General features: G+C 37.4%; 1 protein-coding gene across 7 annotated transcripts in view; it reads left to right on the forward strand.

Moving 5' to 3' along the window:
* Positions 1 to 21,409, forward strand: part of AKT3 (AKT serine/threonine kinase 3) — a 362,856-nt gene that overhangs the window by 107,721 nt on the left and 233,726 nt on the right. The window contains exons 2-3 of one of the 7 annotated variants that reach the window (XM_065531593.2): positions 850 to 893; positions 3,398 to 3,488. The exons of the other annotated variants lie outside the window; for them this stretch is intronic. The gene's annotated coding sequence lies outside the window, so the exon portion shown is untranslated. The remainder of the gene's footprint in view (positions 1 to 849; positions 894 to 3,397; positions 3,489 to 21,409) is intronic. 7 annotated transcript variants of the gene reach the window in all.

Here is a 21,409-nt window from a genome sequence, read left to right on the forward strand (position 1 = left end):
ATTTATTTGTTTGTTTGTTTGTTTACTCAATAGAGATGGAGTCTTGCTCTGTCGCCCGGACTAGAGTGCAGTGGTGCCATCTCGACTCACTGCAACCTCCACCTCCCGGGTTCAAGCGATTATCCTGCCTCAGCCTCCCAAGTAGCTAGAATTACAGACACCCAGCACCATGCCCGGCTAATTTTTGTGTTTTTAGTAGAGACGGGGTTTCGCCATATTGGCCAGGCTGGTCTTGAACTCCTCCCCTTAGGTGATCTGCCTGCCTCAGCTTCCCAAAGTGCTGAGATTACAGGTGTGAGCCACCATGCCTGACCTCAGAGTATATTTATTGTTTACATGAAATCCGATTATTTTCATAACATTAAAGTGATATTAACTAGTTTTGCTTCTTTTTTTTTAAAAAAAAATTCAATTTAGGAAGGTGGTAACTATCAGAGAGGCATATGACACAGACTGTAGTGGCGTCTTGGTATCCACAGGAGATTGGTTCTAGGTCCCTTGGGGTTACCAGATTCCAAAGATGCTCAAGTCACGGCATAACATTTGCATATATTGTTCTATTGTTATTTTTTACTGTTTTTTTTTTTTTTTTAAATTTTCTATCTGTAGTTGTTTGAATCTGTGGATGAGAAACTTGGGTTCAGAATGGCCTATCACAAACTGAGGATTATGGAAAAATACTTTAGTTTACAGGTATTTTTTTGAATAGTGTTAATACACAGATTACTCACAGTCTAATTGGAATAAAAATATTTAGAAAAATAAAGTCCTTTTCATCTTTAATTTCTAATTCTTTGCACAAAAGTAATTTTTTGGAAAAGCTGTTTCTTATACTTGGTTTCATTTTAGAAAGAATTCCCAGCAACCAAAAGTAAGCCTGAGTTTGTACCAAGGTAGGAAGTATTTTACATTTTATCATGTCTGCTAGTCTTCTTCTATTAAATTACTTAAGCAACTTTTTATTATAGGAAATTTGGATATATGAGATGTTTAGCACAAGGAAATGATCTTAAATGGAACAAAACTGGTTAAGAAATTGAAGTGAATAAAAAGCATGTTATGAAAATATGCAACACTCTTATTGACCTAATTAAAATAGCTTATATAAGATTATTGTTGGACTATGTCCTATAAACTTACAAGGGAAATCTTGATTCCCTCTCTTTAACTCCTTATAGTTATTGCCAAGAATAATATTCTTACATGTATATTTTTACAAATATGTATGATAGAATTGTCACTGTAGCCGGGCGCGGTGGCTCAAGCCTGTAATCCCAGCACTTTGGGAGGCCGAGACGGGCGGATCACAAGGTCAGGAGATCGAGACCATCCTGGCTAACATGGTGAAACCCCGTCTCTACTAAAAATACAAAAAAACTAGCCGGGCGAGGTGGCGGGCGCCTGTAGTCCCAGCTACTCGGGAGGCTGAGGCAGGAGAATGGCGTAAACCCGGGAGGCGGAGCTTGCAGTGAGCTGAGATCCTGCCACTGCACTCCAGCCTGGGCAACAGAGCGAGACTCCGTCTCAAAAAAAAAAAAAAAAAAAAAAAAAAAAGAATTGTCACTGTAAAAAAGTTTTATTTTTAAAAATATTGGCATGAGAAACAGATGAATGCTTCTTAATAAAGTTTTGAAATAGTTATTTATTAGTGTTACTGGAAATGGGTGATTTAGTGTCACTTTTTGGGTCATGTGGATTTGTTTTGAGAGAGAAACAGAGAAACACTCAAGGAAACAAAAATCAACAAAGAGTAACAAAATTTCTGCAGAGAATACAGGTACCTGCTTGCATGAAACAAAGGTCCTATCATGAAAATACTAAAAGTCTTTGAAGAACTAGGCTGGAGTTTATACTGCTAGTATTCTTTACTGACGATATAAGGAACATACAGTTATATATGTGATGAAATGGACATTAATGATATACATTTCCCAGATGTAGGGCTAACATTTCCTTCAAAAGTCAGATTTCCAGGTGTTTCATAGCTTGAACAATTATTTTATGAGACCCCTCCACTCAAGTTTTATACCCTAGAACTTAATAAATGTGCCTGGAAATTTTATGTAGATGAAGGATTGGGGTTTCTAGAGGTCATGGTGTAAGTCATTCTTTCCTACCTGGCCTTTGTACAATATCAGATACAAAATGAAGAGCAAAGATAGAGGCTGGAACGTACCTACTAATGATAAAAGTCCAAGTGGAGGTCTTAGTTTGAGAGCCAAATGACCTGCTGATTGAATTGCAGAACCAGGCCAACTTTTTAAATCTCACTTCATAAATAAGACAGTGCCATAGAGCAGGGGTCTTTTTCTGTAAAGGGCCAGATGTAAGTGTCTTTGTAGGCATTGTGGTTTTTGTTACAATTGTAGCTACTCTGTGATTGTAATGCAAGAAAATAGATAGGCAACAGGTAAGCTAATGAGAGTTCCAATAAAACTTTATTTAGAAAAACAGGCATCAGCCTTTTGTAGTTTGCTGATCTCTTGCATAGAAGAAAAAGGCACATTTGCATTTTCTGCAGCCTACTAGTTTCAGCAGGAAAACGGGGGCCCAGCAGAATCCTGCAAACCAAGGATTTTTCCTCACCCGTTTTTCACCAGATAATACTCCATCTTACCAGAATTAGAGGGAGTAAAGGGAGAGAAAGAAACCTGAAATAATACTAATGAGCTCTCCTTGTAAGAAGTGGGGCCAATGCTTTTCTCACAAGTCCCTTGACACTAGAATTTACTCTGTTGCTCAGGTATACTGCCCTTCCAGTGGACTCAGAAGAACCTATAAAACACAAAGTATTACTTTGTACTGCATTTTCCAAACTTGAAAGTCTCAGTGTTTTGGTGCTAATTTTGGCATAGTTTCTCTTATTTTTTGGTTAGTGCTAGTAAAACCATGTAATGAGCTCCCGGGAAGACCCTTCTCTTCCGGCCACATGTGGTGACATGAGGACTTGCCTTTGGCATATTTTGGGTAGCTCAGATTACTCTGTGGATTGATTCATATTTTTTGAGTGCCTACAAAGTATGAGGTATTTGGATAAATGCTGGGGATACCATAATGAGCAATAGTGACCCAGTTCTTACCCTCACAAGAGCTTGTGCTGTGTAACAGAAAGGGCTCTAAAAAGAAGAAGTGATCTCTGATTCGAAACCTGAGGGACTAGCAGCACATGCCAAAGGGGACAAAGTTGAGCATGTTCCGGGATTTGGAGAAAGCATCTTTTACCTGGGGAACAGAGTGTAAGGGGAAAGTGGAGATGGCTCAGGCTGGAAAAGGAGGAGGGAGCCTCGGTTGCAAAACCTCTGTAAGCACTTGGGTTTTGTCAGATCAGTGGGACGTGGTTGAGGGGCTTTAAAGCCATAAGATGATGTGAATGATCTCTATTTTTGAATATATTCAGTCTAGGTTAGAAGAGGCAAAAATTGAAGACCTACAGTTGTACTGTTCAACAAGGTAGCCATGGGCCAAAGTGGCTGCTGAGCACCTGAAAGGTAACTAGTGTGATGAGGAGCGAGTTTTACAGTTTAGTTAATTTTGATTTAAAAATTTAACTTACAATTTTGGGCAATATGTTTTCCTTTAACTTTAGTATTTTGATTGGACTATTATTGAAAATTATTATTGAAAATTTAGAGTCTAAATTGACCTATATTATAGTGTAAAATTCACGCTGGATTTTGAGTTCATGATATAAAAAACAAGAATGTAAAATATCTCAATTTTTTCTATTGGTTGTATGTTGAAATGATCGTATTTTGGATGTATTTGGTAAAATACATTATTCAATTTAATTTTACTCTTTTTTTTTGCTCTTTTATGTATGGCTTTTAGAAAATTTAAAATTATATGTATGTGTCACATTATGTGTCTTATTGGACTACTCTGGCCCGATACCAGTTCAGAGGCTCTCATAGGAATCCAGATGAGAGATCACCATGATCTGTACTAGGGTTGGGGCAGCAGCATAAGGTGGGTGAATTTGGGAGTGATCTAGGAAATAAAACACAGGATTTGCCATTTGATTAAATGAGAGAGATGGTGAATTCGTTACAAGGAAGGAAAAGGGAACCTCCAAGCACAAAAATACAAGAAAATATATGGTAGCGGAATGGCAGATTCAGATATATAAACAAACAAAAACAACGCACGTTATTTTTTATTGACAAACTAAAATAACGTAGTTAAAACAGTACTCTTCTACCATTGGATTTTAGCATTTTTAATGTTTGCTTTTTAGTATATACTACCTACTAATTGCTTCCTTAGAGTTATATAATTTTGCATGTCTTAGATTGTAACTGAACACTAGATTTTACAACATAATGGTTTGCCGTCTTTATTTCCGTGTCAGTATCTAGTCATCCTCAGCCAGTACAAAGTGGGAAGTGGGACTGGAGATGTTTATGTATACTTTTGAGCACATAAATTCTCTAAACATTTTCACATTTGATAATATAAAATTTATTTACATTTTCTTTAAGGTGAAGCTTATTCCTTCTTAAAAGAACAAGTACTTTATTTACACGTGACGGTTTACTAGACCCCTCCCTAAAGTTGAAGCCCTAACAGTATCTGATGAATGTTAAACGTCTAATACTTTCCTCCATTGTCCTCCTAAGAAATAAGATGCATTTCTAGCTTCATTTTCCAGTCTCTTAAGCTTATGAAAGTAGTCGAGACAGTTTGTTGACCCCAAAGAGACCTTTTAGTCTCTGGCTTGTTAGACAACAGGGTCTGTACTCTTCATTGGCATTCAGATCACAGGCAGCCACTGGGCTCAGTGCAAAGCCAAGCACAGCTTTAGGATTTAGACAAAGCCACCCTGGCAAAGGAACCCAGTTGTCAGGGTAGCTGGCTGTATTGTAAAGAACTGTTGCATAATGGAGAGACCAAGTAGAACTATTAGGATGCAAATGTGAAAAAAATGGTGGAGCTAACCTGCAAAAACAAACATTTCTTTTTTGGTGAAGAGTCTAGTCATTGTTGCTTTCTTCTGTTTTAACTTCTCTGGGCCAGGGATGTAGTTGGTGCAATTTGAGTATATTAGTTATCTTCAGTCATAATGCTACCCTATATTACTTTAAAATGAACAGTTAATTTGTAGGAAGAGACCACAGTACTTCAGTGTTTTGGAATCTTTTCATAATTTATAAGTGCATCCTACTTTAGTCTAGATCAATTTTATATGTGATTTTTATTCTAGATTAGATGGGAAATCCTTTTTGCTCTTGATTTTATTTCATCTGATTTATAACAAAATATCGTTCTAATCATTATCATCCAATGACTTCTCCCAGTGGATTCTCATAAGTTGTCCTATTTATTGTAGAATTTTTGGCTGAAGAGGAAAGCTGTTGAAATCCTTAAAACAAGAATTGCTTTATTTTACTGATATCTTATGGAAGTCTACCCTGTCCCTTTTCTCCTTTTCACTTTCTTTTGTTTGTTCATCCCTGCATTGAGTGCTCACTTTTTCTTTTGCTTTCTACTTCTTCCTTAGTTCTTTCTACTTTTCATCTTTCTTAGCAAAACATTATAGAACCCACACTTTGATAAATGCTGTGGTAGGGAAAGGGAAATAATACTAGTAAGAAGAAGAAGGAGTAACAGAAGGGGCTCCTAACCTGGATTTAGGAGTCAGGGAATAACAGTTACACCCGTGCCTTACTGAGCTGTTACTACATGCCAAGCACTATTTTTGGTGTTTTACCTGAATTAATCTCATTTAATTCTCACAGCAACCTTATGAGGAAAGCGCTGTCATCCCAATTTTGCAGGTGAGTATGAGGCACAGAGAAATAAAGTGACTTATCCAAACTCACATTTTGTGTATGATAGAGCCAAGAAAGGCTTTCTAGAAGTTTTGAGTGTGAAGCTGAGATCCAAAGGTAGAGTAAGAGTTGCCTGGTACACTGGGAATGGAAGCAGGTTATGGGAAGAGGGACCAGCAAAAGTGTGACCGAAAGGACTCTTGCACCTTTCTGGAAGTGAAAGTAGATTAGTAGGGTTTGAGGGATTCTGTGAGAAAGGGACTAGTGAGAAATGATGCTGGAAAGATTACTCTGTGTTCAGATAATTTACATATGTTATTTGTGTGTGATGGTTCATTTATTCAGCAAATACTTGTGTCTATGAAATGCCAGTTACATGGCTGTTATCTGTTGGGAAGGTGGAAAGAAAATAGCAAAATAGGGGTGGCATACATCTGGACTTTGAGGTGTTTTAAAGTAGATGAATCTTAAGCAAAGTCTTAGTATGTCTGTTTTGTTTCAAATCAGCATATGCCCTGACTTTCTCATTTTGTTGTGAGCTTCCATTTCCTTATCTTTGAGCTTAGTACTTGCAAGGCTCCTAATTTCTTTAAGATTGCCGTATAATACCATTCACTTCATTCTTGTTTTGGTTTGCCTTTGAAACAGCTTTAAGAACAAAATATCCCTATAGTTGTTATTTTTCTGACTTTTAAACCTTTATTGGTAGAGCCATTCTTTTTTCTAATTCTTGCTTTTCATTTTCTTCCAGGACTATGATTCCTTTAGCCTTCTTTAGTTCCTTTCTTTCTAGTAAATTCCATTAACATTGGGCATCAAGTACAGCCATTTAAGGCCTTTTGTGTTTTTCTTGACCTCAGGTTTTTGGAATCTGAATGTTGATTTATCACTACTGATAATGATCGGCAATTGTAATTTCTGACATTGATTGCTTACTATGGTATGTGCCAGGCACTATGCTAATTGATTTATATAAAATAACTTAAGCTTTATAACAAGTTTCTGTGGTAGGTGTTACCAAACTATTATCATCCAGTTTTCTAGTGAAAGAAATGGTAGTTTCAGAGGGATTAATGTTATCCAGGTTACACTGATAATAAGTGACAGAGCCAGGATTTGAATCCGTGTATTTGACTACAGAGCATATACTTTTTACCCCCATCTCGAGCTTTCTGTCTAGCACTTGCATTTTCTTATTTTTACAGATTAAAAAAAGTATGTGGCAGATGGTTTAGGCTAAATATAACCAAGGCTAAATGCATCTCCCCCTAAATTACTTACCACTGTACTTAATATTTATTTAGGATGTATTTTGTGTTTAGCACTAGCAAAAGGAAGTAATTTTACTTTTTAATTATATTTGAAATACTTACTTTGAACTTCAAATTCATTCTCCCATTCTATTTATTCTTCCATGGCACTGTCTCAAACACCTGTCATTGGCTTCTCTCCTCTACAGTTTGACCCATTAGTTGGGTTTACATTTGTTTCCCACAGGTGATTGTGGCGAGCATGCACCCATTTTTGCAGCTGTCTAATAAAAAGATGGATGCTAACTTATGCTAACGGTTGTTGCTAGGTATACCACAGTAGACTCTAATAAAGAAAAATGGTGAAAAACATTATGAGAGGAAACACAACAAAATATTTTTCTGGGTATAAAGTAATGTTACAAATTGCTTTTGGTATGAGTAGCCTGTTGTTAAAGTTTCAAATATCATACTTAGATGATATTTTTAGAAACATCTTGAAAAATAGTCATGTGGTGCAGAATGATGTTTCAGTCAGCGATGGACTGCATATATGACAGCGATCCCATAAGATTATAATGGAACTAAAAAATTCTTACTGCCTAGTGACATAACATCATAGCACAGTGCATTATGTTTTTATGGTGATGGTGGTGTAAACCAACCTATTGCATTGCCAGTTTGGTATAAAAGTATAGCACATACAATTTTATACATTTCACAGTACTTGATAATGATAATAAATGACCGTGTTACTGGTTTATATATTTATTATACTGTTGTCATTTCAGAGTGTACTCTCTCTACTTACTTTTTTTTCCTTTTTTAAAGGTTAACAGTAAAACAGTCTCATGCAGGTCCTTCAGGATGTATTACAGAAGAAGGCGTTGTTATTGGAGATGACAGCCCCATGCACATTATTGCCCCCAAAAGTCCTCCACTGGGACGAGATGTGGAGGAGGACAGTGATACTGATGATCCTGACCCTGTGTAGATCTAGGCTAATATGTATGTTTATATCTAAGTTTTTAACAAAAAAGTCAAAAAAAATTTTAAATAGAAAAAAAGCTTATAGAATAAGGATATAAAGAAAGAAAATATTTTTGTACAGCTGTACAGTGTATTTGTGCTTTAAGCTAAGTGTTATTACCAGAGTCAAAAAGCTAAAACATTAAAAAGTTTATAAAGTAAAAAAGTTACAGTAAGCTAAGATGAATTTATTATTGAAGAAGAAAATATTTTATTATTGTAGCCTAAGGGTACAGTGTTGATGAAGTCCACAGTAGTCTACAGTAATATACTAGACCTTCATATTCACTCCCCACTGATTCACCCAGAGTCACTTGTAGTCCTAACAAGCCCCATTCATGGTAAGTGCCCTAGAGAGGTGTACCACTTTTTTTTTTAAACCCTGTGTACTGTATTTTTACTGTACCTTCTCTGTTTAGATTTGTCTAGATACACAGATACCATTGTGTTAGAACTGCCTATAGTATTCAGTACAGTAACATGTTGTTCAGGTTTGTAGCCTAAAATCTAGGTGTTTCTATGATGTTCACTTGGTGAGGAAATTGCCTAATGATGCATTTCTCAGAATGTATCCCCATCATTAAGCAATGCCTGAGTGTAATGGAGTAATGTGACCTGGTATTCTTTTTCCTTTTCATAGTTCACACTGTATATTTTTAAACAGTACTTCAGCGTTTCAGTTTATTTGTGAACTTTGATTTGTGCAGTCATTTACACATTCATACATACATTCATTCACTCTTTCATAAATTCTTTATTGATGAAATATTATTTACTGGAAGTGCCAGTGAGGTACAGGAGATACAGCAGCACACAGTGCTGAAATAGTCACAGCCCTGATGGACTTGACAGTGCATTTATCATTGGATTGGATTTAAGAGAATTAGCTACTTTTTTTCTGTTGAGAGTTCATGCCATATTTGACTTTTGGATTTTCTGAGATTTATATTAATACATTTGAAAATCTTGGTTTTAGAATTAGACTGATGGTTACAGGTGTACTCAGTTTATTGTGCTTTGTTTAATTGCACTTTGCACATATTGCATTTTGTACAAATTGAAGGTTTGTGGCAACTCTGTTGAGCAAGTCTGTCTGTGTCATTTTTTCCAACAGCATATGCTCACTTCATTAGCATTTTTGGCAAAAAGTTTTTAATTAAGATACGTACTTTTTAAAAGACATAATGCTGTTGCACATTTAATAGACTAGAGTGTAGTGTAAATATAACTTTTATATGAGCTGGGAAACCAGAATTTCATGTAACTTGCTTTATTGCCATATTTATTATAGAGGTCTGTAACTGAACCCAGAAGCTGTCTGAGATATAACTTGTATACAGATTTTGATTTGGTCACTACATATGTTTATGATTGTTAGGTTATACTTATTGGCATTCTGAAAGTTTCCTTTTTTCACTTAGTATTGTTTTTGTGCTCTGTCTGTGTGCAATGTAGTTACAGCTGTAGCTAAAGCTATTGGTAAGTTATGCCTTTTAGCTGCTGTGTAGTATTCCATTTGAATATGTAGTACTACTTTTTGTTTATTCTTTAATTGATAGACTTTTAGATTATTTCCCCTTTCTCTCTTCTAGTCAGTTAATACCACAATAATTGAGGTCTCTTATGACTCAAAACTTTAAACAGCTTTGAAAAAGAACAATCTTTTGTCTCATTAATGTATATTTTAAAATAGAAGTATTTGAATTTTGCCTTTAGTATTTGTGATATTTTGCAGAAAGTTCCAGTTGAGTTAGTTTAAATTGAGTCTAGTTTGTGAGCTTTTCATACCTTACCAGTAAAAGTCCTGAACTGGTCATTTTACTTGGAGTGTATGAATTGGCATAGCACAGTACTGAACAGGTAAAAGGAAACAAAGTATAGGAAAGCAGCTAATTATAGTAATTGCAGCTGGTTTCAAAGTACTTCTAACAGTTTGTGCATAATGCTTACTTGAAAGCATCAAATGGGTGCTAGTTGTGAAATAGAACACCTGTTTGTTGTTGAGCATGTGTTTATGCAGATGATCGTTGTTGTCAAAGCACCTTGATGTAGAGTAGTCCTGTTTACATTTACATTCTCCCCAAAGGATTAACAGTGTTCTCTCAATAAATTTGCAGTCTATTCTCCTCTCAAAGGCTGCTGTTTGGAGGGTGGTGTGAAAGAGGCAACAAGTGCTTGCTAATCACTTGAATGTACATAATGAGCTACAGTCTGCTGCACTGGTTTCTTGTAGAACCAAAACAATACTGATAGGCAAATGCACGTAACAATAGATGTGTCACCATATAGTCCTTGAGAGTGCTTGTTGTTTGTTCATTGGTATTTATTATTTATTTTTCTCAACATGAGTTAAATTTTTATTATCAGTACACAAACTCACTAAATAAACCAGTGTGTTATATAACAACTCTGTCATCACTGAGAAGCAGTGTTGTAAATTTCTAGACTACCTAGAGTCTCAGGGTATTATTTAAAAACCCATTTGCTGTATTTAGTAATTCCAAAGATTGAGAAACATCCAGTCAGCCACCATCTCTTCCCTTTGGTAGACTCAGCAAGGGAGTGGGGAAGCTTTTTAATGGGAAAAAGAGGCAGCTTTAGGTATGCTCTGGTTGGAAGGCTGCTGGCATGGGAAAGCTGGAGGTGTGGGTATCTTGTGTGACTGGTCTGGGGAGCATCTTAGCTTTTTCTGCTTGGTCCTGGGTTGTTATTGCCCAAGTCCTGACTGTTCTGGGCTCTTGGCTGCAGAGTTTGTGGTTTGCCATCCTGCATTGGTTGCAAAGGTTGTGGCTCAGAGTTCTGTGGTTATACATGATCTCACTGCTGTCCATTTTATATTCAGCCTCTCAGTGGGTAGTGTTGTTAAGATGAGGTGAAATTTATTTAGAAAAAAATGTAAATCTATATGAAGAACAATATTAAGTAAATAATGTAGATGGCATGTGAATATAACACAAATTGTGAAGGTGGTAAATGAAATTAGGAAGAAAGGAAAAACTGTTACATGGTAATTACATATGAGGCATTTCACTGAGTATTTTCCCATTTTATTTCATTTTATCCTCTTCAAAGCTCTGTAAGTACAGTATCATAATCCTGAAATTATAAATGAGGATTCTGAGGGTTAGCGAAGTAGATTGGTCCGTGGTTGCGTAGCTAATAAACAGGAGCTAGAATTCCAACCCAGAGCTTGCTGACTTGAGCTTACTGACTTGAACTTACTGACTTTTGACTCTAAAAAGAGGCACAAACTATTAGTTTACAAATGCGATCATTCCATGAACTGAGACTTTTCAGTGCTTCACTTCTAGTGCCTTCTATTTCTCTTCACAGAACACTCTTTTTGGATAAAGAGGGTTTAAAAAATAATCTCTCTATTGATTTTTAAATAGCTGCGGTGGCTAGTTTCCAAGTCTGCAACTATGTCCTTGCTTGTCTCAAGTTGGCCTCACTATGTGCGTAGAGGACGCCTTGGCTTATCCTAGTTACTGTTGCTCTACTGAGACCATCCAGTAAGAGTGACTCAGAGCTTGCTATTACCTCTTCTTGCCCCTTAGTTCCTGTTGTATATCAAACCAAGTGTTTTCTAAATTCTTGTAGACTCTTTGTTCTCTGTTGCCTTATTATTGGTGATACTGCATGCCATTTATCTTAAAAGTATGGATGGTAGAAAACATGAACTGCTACAACATCATAATATGTATCTACAGCAGGCTATTATATATTTTTTTGCTTTCATTTTGGCTTGTGGTAGATGCTTGCATATAAGATTTTATACCATGAGCAGAAATAATCGAAATGTCATGGAATCCTTCAGGTGTCACTTTGCCAGCCGGGAACCTTTGTGGCCTGTGGCGCTCTTGCTTGAGTTTCGCTCACTCCCCCTGTGCTCGTTCCACCCACTCAGCCCGGCAGGCTGCACTCAGTTTGCCCAACCCGGATCGCATGCCTGACGAGGGCAAGCCAGGCGCAGAGCAGTGAAGGGTGTGTGAGAGAGCTAACACAGGGTGCGGCCACAGTGTGCAGCCAGGCGTGCTGGCTGCTGTGGTGGGGCGGGCAGCTCTGGGTGCTGGCACAGGTGCCAGCTCCTTGCCAGACTGCAGCTGGACCAGGCGTGCCACACGCAGTTTCTGGTGCAGTTTCTGCTGCCTGGAAGAGGGGGATGTGGTGGCACCCACCAACTTGGGGATGCCAGCAACTGCAGAGCCTCAAGGAGTGGGTGAGGCATGCTCTCTCATTCTCACCACCCGCGGCTTGGCGAGCAGGGGGAGCATGTTTCAGCTTGTTCAGTCCCACCACCTCACCCCAGCCAGCGGCTCCCAGGCTGGCCCAGCTCCACTGCCACTTCCTGTCACATGGGGCAGCTGCCCAATGCAGGCAGAAGGCAGGAGGTCTATAGTGTTACAGCTCTGGCTCAGGAAATCCTGAGGTCTGGGCTCCCAGAAATGTCACTGCTCTTCACTCCTGCAGTCCAGCAAATGGGAGCATGTCACCACCCACAGTTCGGTGAGCTGTCAAGCGTTGCAGCCCTGTTCATGCCCACTGTTGGGTGGGTCCTGAATTCTGGTCCTTTGTCCAGGAAGAATGAGGTTATGTGGACAACTGGAAGGTGAGCAAGGTGGAGAAGTTTTACTGAGTGACAGAACAGCTCTGCAGAGATGAGACCCAAAGAGGACAGACAGCTCCTAAAGGTGTTCCTGACTTGTGTTTGAGTTCAGCTGAAGCTGGGGTTTTTATGGGCGCTGAATGGAGGAAGTGCGTGCTGATTGGTCCACAGGCAGGAGGACGTGTGTGCTGAGTGGTCCATTGGTGGACCTGGAAAAAATACCATTTGATTGGCTGAAAGACATAAAGGAAATTCGCCCTCCAGGTTGTGGATTCCACCTGGAACTGGCAGCCAGGTTTTCAGGCTTCATGCTGTGTGTGGCCTGAAGGTTGGGTTTCACTGGGGACCTGTCCCAATCTGCCTAGGAGTTTGTCTGCCTCTTGCCACTATCACAATTTTATTTCTGAAATACACAAATATTTAAAGCTGTTAGGAAGGTGTCAGTAGAGAGACTTGGAAAATACAGGCAAGATGAAAGTAAATTATTCTGGTAATAAAATAACCCATTCTCATTAGGGAAAATGAAAAATATACATAAAGAAGAACACTATAATCTATAATCTATTGTCCAGAGATATTACTAATATTTTATGTCTCCGTAATCTTTTGTCTATGCAGATATTTTTATATTTTTAAAATCAAACATTTGGAATTTTATATCTTGCTTTTTTTCTCTTAATATTGTAAACATTTTCCCATATCATTAAGGACTTTTAATAGCATTTTATAATTATTTACCTAACAGTTCTCCCTGATTATTAGACAGTTAAGATAGATTTCAGATCTTTTTTTAAGGTAGACTTTTGTGCGTGAAATTACTGGCTCAAAGGATATGGTTACTTTCATGTCTGTTTATAATCTATGAGGCACTTGATTTTTTTTACTGGAAAGGTTGTACCAATTTATGTTCTCACCATATTCTCATGCTTTAAACTCAGTGCATATGCTCTTATTTTCACTAGTATTTTGAATTCCATCCTTTTAATCTTTTCAAAATCTCAACTTTAATTATTCCCTCTCTTGTTACCAGTCTATCCCTCTCTGCTTTATCGTTCACACCGGCATATAAAGGTGCAATAGTATCTTCCATCCTAAAAAGAAAAGCCCCCTCTTGACACATTACTTCCCGTTCCACTGCTGCCTCTATTTCTGCTTTCCTTTTAATAAAATTTATTGCATGGTTTGTCCCCACTGGCATCTTTCATATTCTCACCTTGTAGTTAGTTTTCTGCTCTAAATTCTAGTTTATTTGGATTTCTTACCCTCTGAAGAGTCTAGTAAAAATCGTTGACATCTGCGTGAACATTTTTCTCTTTCTTTTTCTCCATCTCTTAATATCATTCAGCACAAGTAGCAACTCAATTCTCGAAACCCAGTCTTGGTTTCTCCTAACTCATTGGCTCTTCCTTTCTGATCTTTTATCATTTCTTTCTTTTTTTTTTTTTTTTTTTTTTTGAGACGGAGTCTCGCTCTGTCCCCCAGGCTGAAGCATAGTGGCCGGATCTCAGCTCACTGCAAGCTCCGCCTCCCGGGTTTACGCCATTCTCCTGCCTCAGCCTCCCGAGTAGCTGGGACTACAGGCGCCCGCCACCTCGCCCGGCTAGTTTTTTGAATTTTTTTTTTTAGTAGAGACGGAGTTTCACCGTGTTAGCCAGGCTGGTCTCGATCTCCTGACCTCGTGATCCGCCCGTCTCGGCCTCCCAAAGTGCTGGGATTACAGGCTTGAGGCACCGCGCCCGGCCTGTCATTTCTTGATACACTACCTGATGCCTGCGTATTGGAGAGCCATGTGACTCCATCTAGGACTCCTCTCTCTAAGGAAGAACTAAGTTTCCCTGAAGTCCTTTTGGTCTCTGATAACTCTTTTCCTCTTTTGGGATGTCTGGCATATGACTCTTGCCGCAGAGTCTGTAGACTGCAAGACTGCAAATGAGTTTGTGCTTTTAGTGACATGTACTTTAAAACTCATTGATCTTGGTTTTATTAAGGCTTTAGATTTTTGAAAATTTTCTTTCAAGTGGTTATTCTTAGAAATCGTGAAGAACGGATAGCATATGACCAGACAGTTTTTCTGCAAAAGCATTGGTATTGCCTGTCTTTTCCTATCTGTTCCCGTAAAGTGTTAGGTGAAATAAAAAGTTGTATGATCTAAATTCACAATTCCTAGTATGATGCATTAGCACGCTGTAAGTTCACAAGAACTCCTTGCATTATATTCCCGAATGATTAAAACTTAAACTGGCATAGTATCAAGTTCTAGCTGCCCAAGTGTCTCCCTCACGACCTATAGATAGGAGTCTATTTCCTGTCACAGAGAGGGCAAACACCACCTGGTTAGAACTTTGGCAGTGTCTTGGAGGAAAGAAAGCAAGGATAGTATGTACTGAGAATCAAAGTTTGGTTGAGGTTGAGTCAATATTGGGTGTGTGTGTGTTTGATTAGGATTGGATGATGACCATTATGCAACAGCAAGGGATTCAAAGAATCTTACATGCTGTTGGGGCTTTCTATTGAAAAGTTGATGTGTGTTTCAGGAGTTTGCTGTAATGAACAAACCATTTGCCAGGGTGAGGCTCTCTGAATAGTCAAGTCATGTTAGTGTACACTGTGAGTTGTTTAGGGAGTTGGTAGTTTTAGTCTTCAAGTTGTATGTGGTTTCCGTTAAACTATTAATATCATAGGACTACAACATAATACTTCAAGCTCTTAGAATAGCTTTCACTTATTTTTGAGAGATGTAGCTGAGTGCTGTTTATAGTTAGGTCAATTCTTATAAAACGCCAACATCTCTCTATGCCTAAATGTGAAATCAGTATTATAATTATTATTTTTGTAAACTACTAAGATTATATCAAATTTTTTAGTTTGATACTTACAAAATAATTATGATTTTTTTTCTTAGTTCTCTTTTTTTCTTTTCTAGAAAGACTTTGAACTCTAAGGGTGGAGGTTCCTTTTCTGTAGACTTAAGAAAGAGGATGTGACACTTGGTTTCATGAGTTCTAAATACCCCAAGTTATTGTTGCAAGAATAGGGTTTTCAGTTTTGGGATTTCAACCTATAAATTTGAAGAGTGAGAGTCCTTATAATAATAAACTTTTGGGGCTGGAAGCAGTGGCTCACACCACTGCACTTTGGGAGGCTGAGGTGGGAGGATCACTTGAGGCCAGGAGTTCTAGACCTTCCTGGGCAACATAGCAAGACACTGTCTCCACAAAAAGTGAACAAAATTAGCTACGCATGGTAGTGCATGCCTGAAATCCCAGATACTTTGGAGGATTGCTTGAACCGGGAGGTCGAGGCTGTGTTGAGATTGTACCATCACACTCTAGCCTGGGCAACAGAGCAAGACCCTGTCTCAATCAATCAACCAACTAACTTACTTTTGGTATTGTAGGCTGGTTTATGAAGGCTGACCCTAGGATTAAATGTTGTCTTTTGTCTGCCCTTTATTTTTCTTCCCTTAACAGATGCTAAGTCAAGCTGCCTTGTCCTGATTTTGACCCACAGTGTGTATTCAGCCTCAGCACTTATTATGTAGGTTAGGCTCCTTTTAAATGTTAATGGTTCACATTTATATTTGTGTGAATTGCTCATTTTCTGTCATAACCTAGGGGTATGGAAGGAATCTGTTGAAGACCAAGGAGGTAGGCTTTACCACAATACTGACATCCCTCTTCTCAGCTCAGGCAGGGAGCCTTGGCTAGGCCACCTATTGCCACTGCCTAAGTAGAAGGTGATTGGCAGAATCTTATCTGCTTTGCTTTGACTTTTCATTGCTAGAGTTTGTTGAAGGATGCCAGATGTTTGGGAAAACAAGTTTCTTTTTACTTTGTATCCCTATTCTTGCCATATTCTTACCTGCTTTTTTTATGAGGATGCCCTGGCTTGTAAGAAAAAGCAAGAAAAATAAAAATATAAATTTGATTCTTAATTTGAGCATTCTGACCCATTTTCAGCTTTATATATCCTTGGTCCATTTTTCTTCCTGTTATTTTGACAACTGTCATGGCTGTGGGACTGAGTGCTTGTTCGTAGATAAAGAACTTTCTCTTGGGTTGAAAAAGAGAATGTTGGTTGATAAGTTGAGAAGCTACAGACTAAGATTTTCAGGAAAATTGATAACTTCTTTTGAGAATTTACTGTTGTAAGTTATAGAAACTGAACTTAAATATTACCAAACAACCATGTTAAATATTTGCCATATTTTAGGTTGTTCCCTGCATTGAGTTCACTTTATAGGTGTAAAATATTTTTACATTTAGTAGGTAGATCAAATAATATTAACCCCACAATTTTTTCCGACAGGTTAAAAAACACCTGACTCTTCATCCTGATAATTTTTCCAGATTTTATCACTGGAATTTACTTATACATCCTTTAATACCTAAATAATCAGTCTTGTTCTGTTATTATCTGCCTTTCATAAATAATTGAAATGGATTTGGCTTACATATTGGGGCGTGGGTTATCCTCCAGTTGGAACTCTAAATTTATCAAACTTAAGATCCGTTATAATGCCCAGCAACAGAATAATTAAAACAGATTTGAAAAGATGAGTAGTACCCACCAGCACACTAGACATTAATGTTGGAAGTATTAAATTCCAGATCTGCCTGCACTAGGCATTTATGAGAACTAACCTTTTAAAAAGGTCAATAGCTTTCCTATTCTATGAAGTGCCAGATAAATGAGTGAATGTGCATAAACACCTTTCTGTGCGTACTTTTAGCTATTACTTTGAAAATTGTAACAACATATATATTGCTTATCCATTTTGAATCAACTCTGACATCTGTTAGCCACGTATATGTGGCATATGTATTTTTTTCATTAAATCAGCCAAATTATATAAGCCAGTTATCACTTTCACTAATTTTTCTTGGCAATGGTGTTTTGGAAGAATTAAATATATTTGAACTGTGTATTGAAATAGTCAAAGTGACCTTCAAAAGGAATGTAATGATCTGAAACATATTTTATCTTATTTAGTTGTCACAAGGACTTTATTTGGGTGGTTATGCCCTGACCCTTAACCCTTGCAAATCTCCTTATGCAGTGAGCAGTGTTACTGTTGAAGTATATTATTCTTGTCTCTGAAGTAGAGACACACAAACGGCTGAGTTCTGTTCTGTTATCCTGCTAGATTAGTCACATATTCCTGGAGAGTGGTGTTATAATTTTTTTTTCTGCATCTTTGCAGATTGCATGGTACCCCCATGGACTACCTCACTCACTCTAGTCACTGGGGAAGTCCTACTCATCAACCCTTCAAGTTATAGCTCAAGTTTCATCTTTTTTATATTGTCTTCCCTTGTCACCATTTGAAAGTAAACTCTTCCCTCTGAAACTGTCAGCACTTTCCAGAACTTTTCTTACTGCCCTTGTTGCAGTTTCATTTCTTTCTCTTTTTTTTTTTTTTTCTTCAAAGACAAGGCCTTGCTCTGTCTCTGAGGCTGCAATGCAGTGGCCCTGCCGTAGCTCACTGCATCCTCAAACTGCTGGACTCGAGCGAACCTCGCGGAAGTACGGGCGTGCATCATCATGCCAGGCCAATTTAAATTTTTTTTTTTTTTTGTCTAGACAAGGTCTTGCTATGTTGCCCAGACTGGTCTTGGACTCCTGGCCTCAGGTGATCCTTCTGCCTCAGCCTCCCAAAGTTCTGGGATTATAGGTGTGAGCCACTGTGCCCAACCCTACTTTTGTTTCTTGTGTACCTGATTTTCCTTCTATACCGTAGGATATTTTATAACAGTAGTTGCCTTTTCTTCATCTTTTTTCCCTCAGAAACGGATATGTATTTTTTTGGCCAGAGATTTGAATGATTTAAGAATAATTTTAATTTAAAATTCAGTTTTTTCTCCCAGGAGATACTCAGCTCTTAAGTTAGTATTTCTTAAAGGGAAGGCGATAGTCCACCTGTATTAGAACCCCCTTAATCCTTGGTAAAAATGTAGTTTTCCAGAAAATGAAATTAGAACTGGTAGGTCTGGATCCTAGAAGATGGATGCATTTGTATTAAGTAACATGGTAAGTCATATTTACATGAAAACTTAAGACTCATTCTCTTAAATTATTATGGAAATCAATAAACATTAAGATACCATAAGTCTTATAATGTAGAAAAAAATTCCTTTTGCATTTGAAAAAAATATGTCTTTGGACACTAACTTCCTTATTGATTCTCAGTTTTTGGTCTTTATTACTGATTTGCTCACCTAATAGTTCTCTGATGTATGTAGGTTTAAGGAATTAAAAATAGAGATATTACTGACTGAACTAATAAGTACGTAAAGCAGAAAATGGTACAACTGCACACTCAGTAATGGGTAGTCTTACCTTTTTCTGGATTCTTTGTTTTTTCCTTTTCTCCTCAATTTTTCTAGATTTTGGCCTACTTTGTATTATCTCATTTGTTTGTTTGGTGTAACTTTTTCTTTTGAGGACTGTGGAGATGAGGGTCTTGTTTTCCTCTCCTGTATCACACAGCATTGTTACAGTGGGTTAGTAAAGCATTTCTGAGTAACTTGAGGATTATTTATATGTTTGTTATAAAATTAAATTTGTTGTATCTGACTCGGAAAATAAGGATGTAAATTTCATAGGAATTCATTTTAAATGAAGTTTCTTGAGAGAGACAGCTTTAACTTGAATTTTGCAGCAGCATCTAAAACGAAGCCAATGAAAACACCTTTTTTTCCCCAGACAGGTATTACTCAGGCTGGAGTGCACGGGTGCATTGTGACTTACTGTATCTTCCGCTTCCTGTGCTCAGATGATCTTCCACCTCAGACTCCCAAGTAGCTGGAACTGCTGGCAGGCTCCACTATTCTTGGCTAATTTTTTTTGTGGTTTTTGTAGAGACAGGCTCTACCTCATGTCATGTCCTCAAGCCCTCCCGCCTTGGCCTCCCAGAATGCTGAGATTATATGCATGAACCACAGTGCTTGGCCTCAGTGGAAACACTTTATTCTTGATTGTGCCATTTTCCATAGGGGTTGGTGGCTGGATTGTACTTTGTAGTTGTGAAAGTAATGGTGAGGTAAAGGCTTTGAGTCTTGGGGTCAGATCCTTGAATCAGTAGTAATATAAGTGAGAAGTATTAATGTGATATAGTGAATTATCTATAATTTCTAGAGAACATTTAACTTGCATTCTTAGATCTGGAGATGGAGGGCCGGCTGATTCAGACTACATTGGCTTCAAAGTGATAAATTCTATATTCGCCTCTACTAGGACATATAGAAAAAGAAAATAGCTTCGAAAGTATGGCACTTTCTTTCTTCTTTTTCTGAATAGTGACAACAGGCATCTATGAATAGTGATGAATTCAGGAAAACTCTTAGGCTAGACGTTATCTTGACAGTTGGTGGACAGATGCTCCTGATTTGAGTGTGAGACTGAGGTATTCAGAAAGCACTTCAAAACACTCTCCTATGCCAGCTAACATTATTTTCGTTATATTGTGATTGAGTTTTTAGTTGCTTTGTAATAATCCCTCAGATAAAGGGCCTGTGTGAGCTGGGAAAAGTATTTATGATTTATAAGGTCTGAAAAACAGTCATTTCTATAAATTGTTTTTCAGACCTTATTATTACTTATAAACGAATATATTAAAACACATATTAACAATTTCACCTTGAACATTTTAAATGAAAATAATAAATCTTAATGTTTAAATGAAAAGTGGCCTTGATAATTTTGAAAATGGGTGACCAGACTTACTGCATTTCTTGAGAAAGATTAATTGCTTCCTAGACAAGTTTCTTACGGTGATAGTTGTTTTTATATTGCGCATGTCTAACATAATATTTGAGGTGTAATTTGCCATGGTATTTCTTTTTCTGAGTTAGTTGATGTTTTACTGAAGACATGAATTGTTACGTGATTCTCTCCATTTAGGAAAAAATTTTCCATCTTTTTCAGTGGGGATTGGGCAGGTCATTCTCATCCAGGGTTCTCTAGTTTAGAATTTGTTCTTCTTCGTCTGAAGGAAGTTGTTGACTTTCTATGTGTATTGTAAGGGCCTTCTTTAACGTCATGCTTTGGTCTCGGGGTGTGATGATCACTAGAAATGGTGAAGTTTTGTGATGGGGGAAATGCCTTTTATAAAATTTGGCAATTATGTTGTTTTCCCCTTAGCATTTTATTCATATGCATGTCCTCAGAAGCATGCACAGAATATTTAGAAGTGTGAAAATTTAGATGGAGCTGCTTTAATGGAACTTTATATTATAAAGTACATTTAGGTTGTTGCTGTTTTAATGTATATCTTTTTCTCTGAAGTCTTATAGTATAATGTTTCTTTTTTATGATAACCAGTTCAAATGTAAGCATAATATAATAAAACCTTAAGCTCACAGTCTAGTCCTTGCAACACGAATATAGCAGATGTGTCAAAACATATGAATTGTTCTTAATGTTAAACTTTTGTTCGTGAGAATAACGTAACACCTGCTGTGACCTCTACTAAGCTGTGTAAATTTTAATGACTGTAAAATTAAAATGTATTCATAACCAAAATGTGTTTGGAAATTATTTGGAATATCTTATGCTTGGCTCCTTTAGAGATTTTATTATATAATATGTAGAAATTTAAATCTGCTATAAAAATTGAAAATTATCAAAATGCTTATGTGACTTAAAAGTTATCTAGAAAATTATAATACCTAGGTTACTTTTATCCTTTCTTAAAAAAGTTATCTGCAGGGTAATCTCACCTCTGATGTGCCTTGTCTGGGAGCAACAGAAGTGTT

Source organism: Macaca fascicularis, chromosome 1 (assembly GCF_037993035.2).
Source record: "Macaca fascicularis isolate 582-1 chromosome 1, T2T-MFA8v1.1".
Taxonomy (NCBI): domain Eukaryota; kingdom Metazoa; phylum Chordata; class Mammalia; order Primates; family Cercopithecidae; genus Macaca; species Macaca fascicularis.